This window comes from Argiope bruennichi, chromosome X2 (genome assembly GCF_947563725.1).
Source record: "Argiope bruennichi chromosome X2, qqArgBrue1.1, whole genome shotgun sequence".
Classification (NCBI taxonomy): domain Eukaryota; kingdom Metazoa; phylum Arthropoda; class Arachnida; order Araneae; family Araneidae; genus Argiope; species Argiope bruennichi.
Genome location: NC_079163.1, coordinates 37730123 through 37741432, shown reverse-complemented (window position 1 = coordinate 37741432; position 11310 = coordinate 37730123).

Genomic DNA, 11310 nt, shown 5'->3' with positions numbered 1-11310 from the left:
TTAGGTTAAGTTTGCATTCCATTTCATTTTTGTATAATGCTTTGATGTTTAGAAAGCTAAATGTTTAAAATAAGTTATGTTTCGAAAATGTTATGTTTTTAAATGTTTATGTTTTTTAAAATCGTATAAAAATTGTTTAAATTTTATACGATTATAATAATAATAATCGTATAAAATCGTATGATATAATCGTATCTTATTATAATTTAATTATATACTTTATATTTAAAGAATTAAAGAAAATATTTTGCTTTATGTTACATTGCTGTAACGCGATTATAATGGAATACTTTTAAATACAATATAGATGAAAGTGTTTGCAAAGGTTTTTTCATTTTTCTCTAGTATTTTTTGAGATTTATTAATTTTGAGTTTATATTCTGTTAGTCTTGCAAAAAGTATTATTGAGTGAAAGGTCAACTAGTTTAAATATATATTATAACAAACACTATTAAATACTATGGAGTCATAACTGTTATATTAGATGTAACAGATGCAAGAGGACTACATTATAATTTCTTGCGCAGCAAGTCTTATTTTGCTTATGTGCATATGTTTTTGTTTTGTATTTACTCTTCATTAAGAATAAATTTACTATTTCATATTTAAAGTGTGTTATGTGTAGTGTATATTGTGTAATGTATAATATATTTAATGTAGTGTATAGTATATATAGTGTAATATCATACTGAATATATATGTAGTAACTTTTTTTTTTTAAACCAGTCATTTCTCTTACTTTTCTACAACATGGATGGGAATGAAATTTAATTCTTTTTCCTTTTGTTATTTTTGAAGAGGTATTTTTTACTAAATTCTGCTTAGACACTATATAGTACTGAATTTTGCTAAGAAAAAATATGCCTTTTCATCCATTGTTGAAATGGAGAAGTGATATGTGCCAAGCTCGTTTGGGCGATCAAAAAATGACCAGTTCCATACTCTACCTCTCATTAGGAAGTGAAAGAACAAATAATTGATGAAATTTTAGAATAATGTGATGCAATATTGAGAAACCTGAAGTTATCTCAGGGAGTTATCTTTGATATGATAGTGACTTTATGAGATTATTAGTATTTAATTATATGTATTTTTATTGGATTTATGTTCAAATTTTTTTTAGAAAGTCGGTCGTAACTAAAGTCATAAAAACTATATTGTCCATTCGCATTTCAAGAAATTTTTATTTTTTTAGAAACCCGGTCGTAACTAAAGTCATAGAAACCATATTGTCCATTCGCATTTCAAGAAATGCATATTTTTTAATTTTGTGAATGATGTCAAAAATAAGTATTAAATTATTAACTAAGATTTATTGCAAGATTTTAAATTTGATTAATTTATAAGCACTTGAATCAATAGGTAATTCTTGAATTGATTGCTATTTGACTGTGCAGTATTTTATTGAATTAAAGAATTTTTAAATTATAAAGAGGCATGAAAGATGGATTTTCTCGGTTTTCATTGTTTCAAATGGTAGAAAAAATGTTTTAGTATACAAATCTGAGATTAACTTTCTATTAATTTTTTTTTTTTTTTTTTTTTTTTTTTTTTTTGCTTAAGCTGAGATAAAATATATGACATAGCATATATATTTTTATTCTTTTTTTGGCAGTTATTTCCTCCTTATTTAAAATAGAATAAAAAAGTTAAACCTGTGAAAAAATAATTTTCGAAGGCTTGTGAATGAGGACAGATTATTACTAAAGTAGTAATTCCATATAAAGGAATTACAACTTTGAAAAATAATTGATGCATTTGCTTTATAATATGTATTTCATTGTAATAAATACATTAGTTGCTGGCATAATACTTTAAATATTTATATTGATTATACTTAACAATACATACAATAAGCTCTAATATTTTGAACTTCTCAATTATGAATTCTGGTAAATCAGAAATCAGCAACTGGTCATTATATCCATAAAAACTAATATTTCAGAATTTATATCATTTTATTATTTATTTTTTGTATTTTGATTTTAAAAAGGTCAACTCACTTCAAATTTAATGTATTTTTAGTTGCACATTGTATATATCATTTCATTATTTATTTTTTATTTTTAACCCCCCCCCCCAGCTAACCTGCATTGATTTCTGTTATTTTTAGCTGGACGTTGTGTATACTCTCTTCATCTCTCAGCTAAGTTTATCTGTTGAATTTAAATATTGTGGGATAAAATACAGAAACGTTCCTTGTGAAATGGCTCCTGAAACTGAAAGTAATTGCTAAATGTGTTAAGATCCAAATTCATGTAAAAAATAATTGCCAGATGTGCCAAGTTTGCATACAGTAGTACAATGTACTACAAGAAATTACTGATTTTCTACTGTCTAATTTGATTCCAACCTTTTGAAATAATTATAACTTCTTTAACAGTAATTCAGCAGAGAATTGCTTTTGTTATTGCATCATATTAGTATATTTTTTAAAAGAAAAAGATTAGGAAATGAAGCTGTTTCCAAAAATAGAGATATAGATATTCTCATAGATAAACACCGAAAATATGAATTCGCTATTAAGTTACGAAAAATACTTAAGACTAATATAATTTTGCCTTTAAGTAAAATTGGATCCAATGGAATTTGCCTTTGATAAACTATTATAGAATTAATTGTAGATGCATTAAATATTTTTTTCACAAATATATAAATAAATAAAATTTCCAAAAGTATGTTATAATTCAATAAACTTCTGCATAACTATTTGTTTTTTAAATTCTTGCTGTGTAATTGTTTAGCTTCTATCTGTTAAGTTATGAAAAAGGAAACAGAATGTTTTATTTGGATCGAAAAACATTTTTAGAGGCTTAAAAGAAGAGATTATTGAAAAGAAAGGTTGAAAGAGATTTAAAATACGGAAAGTGCATTTTTGTATTTTGTTAGAGATTTATAATGTTTGCCATCTAGTCAACTTGAAATAATTTTTTTTTATTGAAGTAAGTGTATGATGAACTTTAACTTACTTTTATTGTTTTACTAACCTAGTCTTTCCTTTACCATACTGAATTACCGTATTATACACATGGATCTGTCAGAAATAAAGATGGGAAACTTTTGTTTAAAGACTGGTAAATATTCTAATATAAATGTGGAATGTAATCTTTGAATTTATGTAGATGTATCTCTTATTAACAATATCATGTATGAAATATTTCTTTTGGCATTTTAAAATTGTTACAAATATATATTCTTTGAAAGAAAGAGATATTATTATCCAGAATTATCTTTTATCCAGACAATTAACTCTTGCCCAGCTAATTTTTTTCTATATTACATGTGTGTGTGTGTGTGTTTTATTTGTAATAATAATGAACTATCTGCATGGTTAATTTTAAGGAAATACAATCAAATGATTTAATATTTTATTGATTATTGCATTACAATACTATCCGAAATCTCATTTCACCTGTAATTTATTTCTCTCCATTGTAAAATTCAATGGAATTTATTGTACTGAATGTAGAAGCAACCATTGAAGAAATCTAGAACTGTATTAAGTTTGAAATTATTTAAGAAATACTTCTTCAAAAATATTAATTTTTTTTTTTGTATGTGTAACAAGTGTTTTTTTTTTAATGCTTTTCTAATATTATAGTTTTTATTTAGAAAATTTATGATGGATTACACCGAGGGGATCTAACATTTATTTATGATTTATTTTCTGTTAGAGTATTTATTTTTTATTTCAAAAATATAATAAAGAAATTTTAATTGGTTATTTCTGTTTTCGCAGAAATGACACATTTCCGTGGATTTCAATGTTTTTGGAATCAAATTTTATCATTTTTACGATCGATTAATTTTTTTTTACAGAAATAATTGTACAAAATTTTTAATATTTCTAGCAATTTTTATTTAAATTGATTCATTTTATTGTTTATTTCAATATACTAATTGTATTTCTCTTTGTTTATATTTGGTACAATTCATTATTTAATGAAGTTAAGCTTTTTGTTCGAAACCTGTGTCATGTCTGTTTTTGCATCTTTTTCAAAATTTTCAGTATGTAAATCTGTTAAAATTTTGACTTTTTAAAAAATTGAAAATCTCTTTAAAAAAGAACTGGTTATATACTGAATATTTGAAACATAATTCTAAAAGGAATAGCTGATTTATTTAATCATGTGACATGAGTATGTAGTGAACACTTTTGAAAGTATGATTCAAATATTTGTTAAAAATTAAATATTAAGTATTCCTAGAGAATTATAAAAACAAAACAAAACTCTCTGGGATAATAAACCTATAGGATACAAATTATAACTTAGAGAACCATAAGAGCTTACACATTGCTCATAACCTATTAAATGATGAGACACTAACTTGCCATATTGTTATTTCATGAAATAAATGCTTGTTGGTATAATGAAGGTAAAAAGATTTTATCCTTGTAAATTGTTGCCTTTGCATAGATTTAAGTAAGATAGATATTTTATTCAGTAAATTTTTTGTTGAGATAAATTTAATAATTTAAAAAATATATTTTATGAAGTATTCAAATATAGTATATATTTTAGCAATTGCTATTAGTAATTTCTGACATGAAATTCCGTTACTGTATATTGTGTGTTTGGTTTTCATACAGTTTTTTTTTATTTGGTGAGTTCTACCGAAGTTTTCTTTTTCAATTTTGCCAATATGGTGTGACTGTATAAACAATAAAAGGATACTGGAATATAGATACCTCCTTTGCGCACTACTCTTTAAGGGGAGGGGGTATCGTTATAAAATAATTATGCATTTATTTCAATTTTTAAAGGCAATTGTGGCAAGTGGAGCGCAAAAATAGTACACTTTCTTTATTTAGCCATTGACTATAGTATGTGTAATTTCTGTAGGTATTTCAAGGACACTCGTTTTCCCTACTCTTCACTCTTTCTCCTTCTCCATTGCCATGGTTTCAACAAAGCTTATTTTTTTTCCCACGCCAGTACGTTTTGGGAATACCTTAACAGCTGTGTAAAAAAAAAAAAAAAAAAAAAAAAAAAGAGGGACACTGTTATCTGCCTCAGCGTTACGAGGCAAACAACCGGTTACGAGGCAGAAAATGTGACCATGAACCGCCTACAGAAAACACACAGACTATAAACATGACCTAAATAAAAAAAATCATGCAAGTTATAAAATACTTTAGTGATTTCCTTTTATAGTATGCAGTTTGAAATCTATTTTTTCATTTTCTCATACTTGTATGAACATACATATCCTTTCATTTATACGTATACGTCTTTGATAACGTGAGGTTATATTGCGATACAATATTTTTTAATATATTACAGTATTCAACATCTTAAAAATAGAAAAATAATATGCTGTATATATAATATTCTCCTATCAAAAGACTTATTTTCTATAAAGATGCATAAATTAGTTTTTGTTTTGTTAATATGATGCAGGAGTTGTATAATTGTTTTTATTTGTTTAATAGATAATGAAAACCAATATGCACACGTATATACCGCATAATGTATGAAATCCAATTTTATCCCTTGTTAGGAGGAATGAAAATGCTTTTATTTATGAACTGAACATATTTTTTTGCTGTACGAATTAATGGTAATATTCTTGTGTTTATTGCACTTGCATTTCCCTCCATTAATAAGAGATTTCAATTATTGAAAAGTTTAATATTTTAGATTAATGTAATTTCTTTCTGTAATCAACCATTTCTCTCAAATAAAATCCCCCCCCCTATATTTACTTGGGATATAATTTTAGTTGATGTCTGTTAACCTTTGATTAATTATGGATATGTTCAGAAGCAAATGTAGTTGAAAATTTATGCTTTCTTTGGTTTAACAAAAGAATGTTTGATTAAAACTTATAAAGCATTAATTTTCTCAAAAAAATATTCTAGATAATTTATTTATGAATCATTAGTATGGGTTAGATCTTCACATCATCTGGACAATTTATTCTTTGCTTTTAAACATCATGAGAGTAATTTCTGAAAAGAAGGGGGGGGGGGGTAGCTCTGATCAGATATTTCGAGAAAAGTGTTAACAGTATTTTCATATTTTTTAACTTTTATAATGTCTGCTAATAGAAATATTGTACCGTGTGAAACAGATTTGCTAACAGATTTATTGATAAACTAGAAATAATGAAAAAAAAAAAAATCTTCTCTACTTTGGATGCTTTTATCTATTGTGGAATAATGAATTTCCAATTTTATTTTAAACATCAATGGAATATTTATATGGAATAAAAATTAATGGAATTATATTATCAATGGAATATCTATGCTATTTTAGATTCTTTACAGCAATTAAATATGATACAGTATATATATATATAAAGCTGCTGCATTTAGAGAATGTTCTATATGCATTCTGCGAATTTGATATCTAAGTTTTATACATGTTTTTTCTTCCAACATTTTATAACTAGTATTTAGTCATTTTAATGTGAACTTTCATTTATTTTCTATATTTTTGGATTTTTAAAAAATTTTTAGTTTACATTTCTGAAATGTATTATTGAATATTATTGTAAGTTAGTGTGTAGAATGAATGAAAATAAAATTTCTCTGTATTGAGTTTGTTTCTATGTTTTATAACAGTTTACTCAACCTTTCAAAAAGAAGGTATTTAATTGTGCTCTTATGAAATCCTGATTATTTACTGATTATTAGAAAAACTACTGGACCGATTTACGTGTTTTTTTGCACAAGATCTACATTGTCAGTTGAAGATTTTAAACTATTGAAATCCTCGATCTTACTGATTGGAAGAAAATTTAGAGACTAATAATATAATATTAATAGTAGCAGACCTATTATTTAAATTTAGATGGTGTTCCGAGACAGTATTTTTCACATTGAGATTCACTTGGTAAAAAGCAGAAGCTACGGCAGCAACTTTCCGACGGGGGGGGGCAAGTAACATTTCTCAAATTTAGCTTCCAGATATCACATAATAATAAATTTTACTTCTTAAAAGTAATTACCCTATGTAATTACTATATAAGCTAATTCTAATAAGTAATATTTAAATTAAGCAATTATTGTAAATATGCTTACAAATAATTTTGATATCGAGACACAGAGGGAGGGGGCAATTAACCTTATCCCTCACACCCCGTCGGCATTAAGTTGAGAATTTCATTGACAAAAATCTTTGACTTTAGAACAGTGGTATGGCGAGTTGAGTATTAACGAATATAATAATTTAAAACGCATCTTACAGGCAATATGCTATAAACAATCAAAATACCCGAATAATGATTTAAGTTGGCAGAATAACTAATTCGGAGAGAAGTCGACAAGGCAACAGGTGAATAAAGTGTCCCATTTTCCGACCGACTAAGAAACTATTGCAACGTTAACGCCAGACATTGTTGACCCTTCAACCTATAATTTATACAATATTTGCCAGAAGATCCGAGCAGGTGGCAAGGCAATTAAATGTTTCACTTTGCCGGCTATTCTTTGCCGTTTCACTAAGTTATCAAAGTAAGGATGTCAGCGACATGAAATTGAGAGGGAATCAAACATCTGCTTTAATTGTGGGACATTCAGTCAGATTTTCAGAAATCTAATTGAGTTTTCGCCAGTTGAGCCAATAATTTGTAGCACATTTGGCAGAATATCCGACGAGATGACAAATGAATAAGATATCGCATTTGCCTACTTTTCTGTTTGGCTAAGAAATCGATAGGACGGACGCCATTGATGTTTACATTACATTTGTCAGAATAACCAATAAGGTGGCAGTTGCATAAGATGTCATTTTTCCCACTATTCTTCGTCAGCTCGTTAAGTTATCGATGAAATTATTCAGAAAATTAGAGCACCTATATTAATCATGAATGAGGCGGTAGGGTTGTTTTCTCGAATTCAGATTTTACTGAATAGTTCAGAAAAGAAGTGACATTTTATTCAGCCAAATATTTCTTTCTCAGCTATAAATTTGCAAGGTCTTCTGATTTATTATGTTTGTTTCATTATGATAATTTTTTGATTACTCTGGTTAATGGTTATAGTGAATTTAATAAAAAAATTATTCGCAAAAATATATTGTTGGTGCATTTTTTGCAACATGCACATGAGTAGTTTCGCTGTAGCTAAATGATCTGAATTCTCTATAAATCAATGCAATAAGTAAATATGTAAATGTATATTAGGTTTATTTAACTGTAAAAGGAATTTATGAACGATTAACTTTAATATTTGCAAGATATTAAAGTCAAAGTTTTCTCTGTCCATCTTAAAAAACAATCATAACCCGTATCTTTTCCACAATTTATATTGTTCATGCATACGTTTTCGGAAGACATTTTATTTTCGATTGTTTGGTTACAATCCTTATTCCTACTGTATAGAGAGCTCAGAATAGGGGTGTTTTAATTTTGTTCACCTTGTGCATAAAAAAATGTGGACTTCTCTGAGTTACAGAACCATATATATATTTCTAACGTTAAGATACCAAAAAAGCATAAACAGTTGTTTCGAAATTATTAAAAAATATATGTAGTTCTTCAAAAAATATTTAATCTCCTTTTTTAAAGATGTAATTCTTATGAACCCTGCAGAATGCTTTTAAAATTTCTGATGCTAACGAAAATTAATAATAATAATAATAATAATAATATAATATATATATATATATATATATATATATATATATATATATATATATATATATATATATATATTTCAAAAAAAAAAAGGATGAAAAGAAGTTCCCAAAGATATATTTTTTTCTTTCAAAGAACGAATACTTTGTGTTATTATTATAAAAATGTGACAGTTCGTAAATTTCATGAAAGAACTTATAACTGAATAATGTAATTATTAACATGTTTATATAACATGCATCGATATATAACGCGTATCTATATTTAAAGAGGCTAACACTTCAGAATTTGGAAAATGAGCCGTTGTTTAAAGGCAATTCATAGAACTTACTTACTAGAGAAGTTCCTTGCTGAAACTAAATATATCTTACAAAAAAAAAAAAAAAAAAAAAAAAAAAACTTTATAATTGAGATGGAGAACGAAAGTAAATTATTTTTTAAAAAGCACAGCAGAACGAAAATTAAAATGTGCAGCTGTTAAGCGCCAATCATTTTTTTAATGCCTGTCGGTATTTGCTACATAACTATTTTTCTATTATTATTCACTTTTTAATTGTTGTTTATAAATTACATTGATATTTTTTAATTCTTTAAATATAAATATAAAGAGAAAATGTACAACTGATGAATTTCCTTTAAATCATATAGAAATGAAAATTTTAAGAAAGTACGTTTTTAATTTTAAAAATTGCATTTGTGTGTTCTCTACTCTACTGTTTAAAAACTGGCTACCTTCAAAACTTCTATTAAAAAATTCCCAATATTTTGAAGGAATTAAAAATTATAAACTTAACATAAATAAAGATCTCTACAGTTACGCATGTATTTTATAGATTTCCTAAAGAACTGGGCCGAAATAAATCAAAACTGGAGTACTTATTATTTAAAAAGGGCAAAGAATATAGTTAACTTTTCAAAATATAAAATGGATTAAATATTCAATTAATTAGAATAGAATATTAATCAATAATATATAATAGATATTAGAATTGAATATTAATCAATAAATATTCAATTAACCGAAATTTTATAGTTTTTCTACAATAATTTCTACAAGAAATATTTTTATACCGCATAAAAATTCAAACTTTTACATTTTTAATGAAAGCAATTCCATTTCCATACAATTTTTCTCAGATTTTCACCATTTTTTTTTTTTTTTTCCAAATCTAAGAAAAGATCGAGTAGGTGCGGACGATTTTGAAATAAGGAATTGTATTGGTATTTTTTTTTTATCATATGGCTCAATTGAAATTCTGATTTTAATTAAAAACGATAAAAATTTGACTTTGACTGAGACGATAAAAATATTATGTGTATTATAATATTTATAAAAAATTATTAAAAAAAATTAAAACTATTATATTTGAAAGCATTTTAATTTCGAGCAACGACGGATGTATAAATTAGCACTTTAACAATAGAGCGCTGATAGAAAACGGGAATACAGAAAAATCTACAAAACATTGCCAATCCCTCGACATAAGGCCAAGGGGTCATTGTCTCTCCTTGAAAGGAGTAACAGAAACAAACATTGAGCGGGACTAGTGGAAATATTTTCTGAATTACTGAGGCAATTTCCCCTCTACCTTCTTTTGTGATCGTAGGGTACGTTCTTTTTTCTTTCTTTATTTAAAGCTAGAAAATAATTTTTGTGTCTGTCAGTCAATTAAAAACAAACAAGATTTCAATGATCTGCAGACACTGAAATAAGAAAACATGAAATAAGTCTTTTAAAAAATATTCTGATATTTAAACGAATGTTGATTTAATATAGAATATGTTCAAGTAGAATGTCATTATAAAAAGAAATGTCTTTGCACTACATAAAACAAAATATAAAAAAAGTCTTGGATACTCTATGAAGTTGTAAGCGGCCTTCTCTGCCTATTTGATAACCTGGCCCTACCTAAAAGAATTTTTAAATAAGGATTGTAACCAAACAATAGAAAATAAAATGTCTTCCGAAAACGCGTCCAAGAACAATATAAATTGCGGAAAAGATACGGGTTGTGATTGTTTTTTAAGATGGACGGAGAAAACTTTGGCTTATTATCTTGCAAATATTAAAGTTAATCATTTATAAATGTCACAATAAAATAGGAAAAATGCGTACATAAAAAAAGAACTACTTAATCATTCGATTTTTAAAATGAACAATTTAACATGTATTTATATACGCGAGTATATTTAAATTCCAGTGAGACAATCCAGTGAGAACCTAGAAGTTCCTGAACTGCAATCTACGGCTATAAATCTATTAGGGTCAGTCTTCTTCAAACCCCCTTTTTCACAGATGTTACAATCCGAAGGCGTCATCGAATTACACCAGTTTCGGTCTGACCAGATTGCCAGACTACAAGTAGGTTCCGTTGCACATCACAAGGTCCTTTTGGTAGCAGTCGTTCTGGTAGACTAAAAGATGATCTCGAAAATACGAGAAAAGTTTTTTCAAATTGGAATGCTTTAAAATTTAAGAATGAAGTACTTGGGATGTGTTATTTGAATGGTAAAGTAAAATATCTACCCTTGAAGGTTCCATTTGAACCTTTGTTCTCATTGGTCTCTGGTACTGCAAAATAATCGAAGCATTTTTTTTTAAATATCATACGAAATGCTGTTATATATCAAAATGAAGCAATCAAATATCCAAATGAATTATTAAAATCACTTAATTTACCTGGATTGCCACCCTACATCATTTATTTGAAGACTTGTGCTCCTATC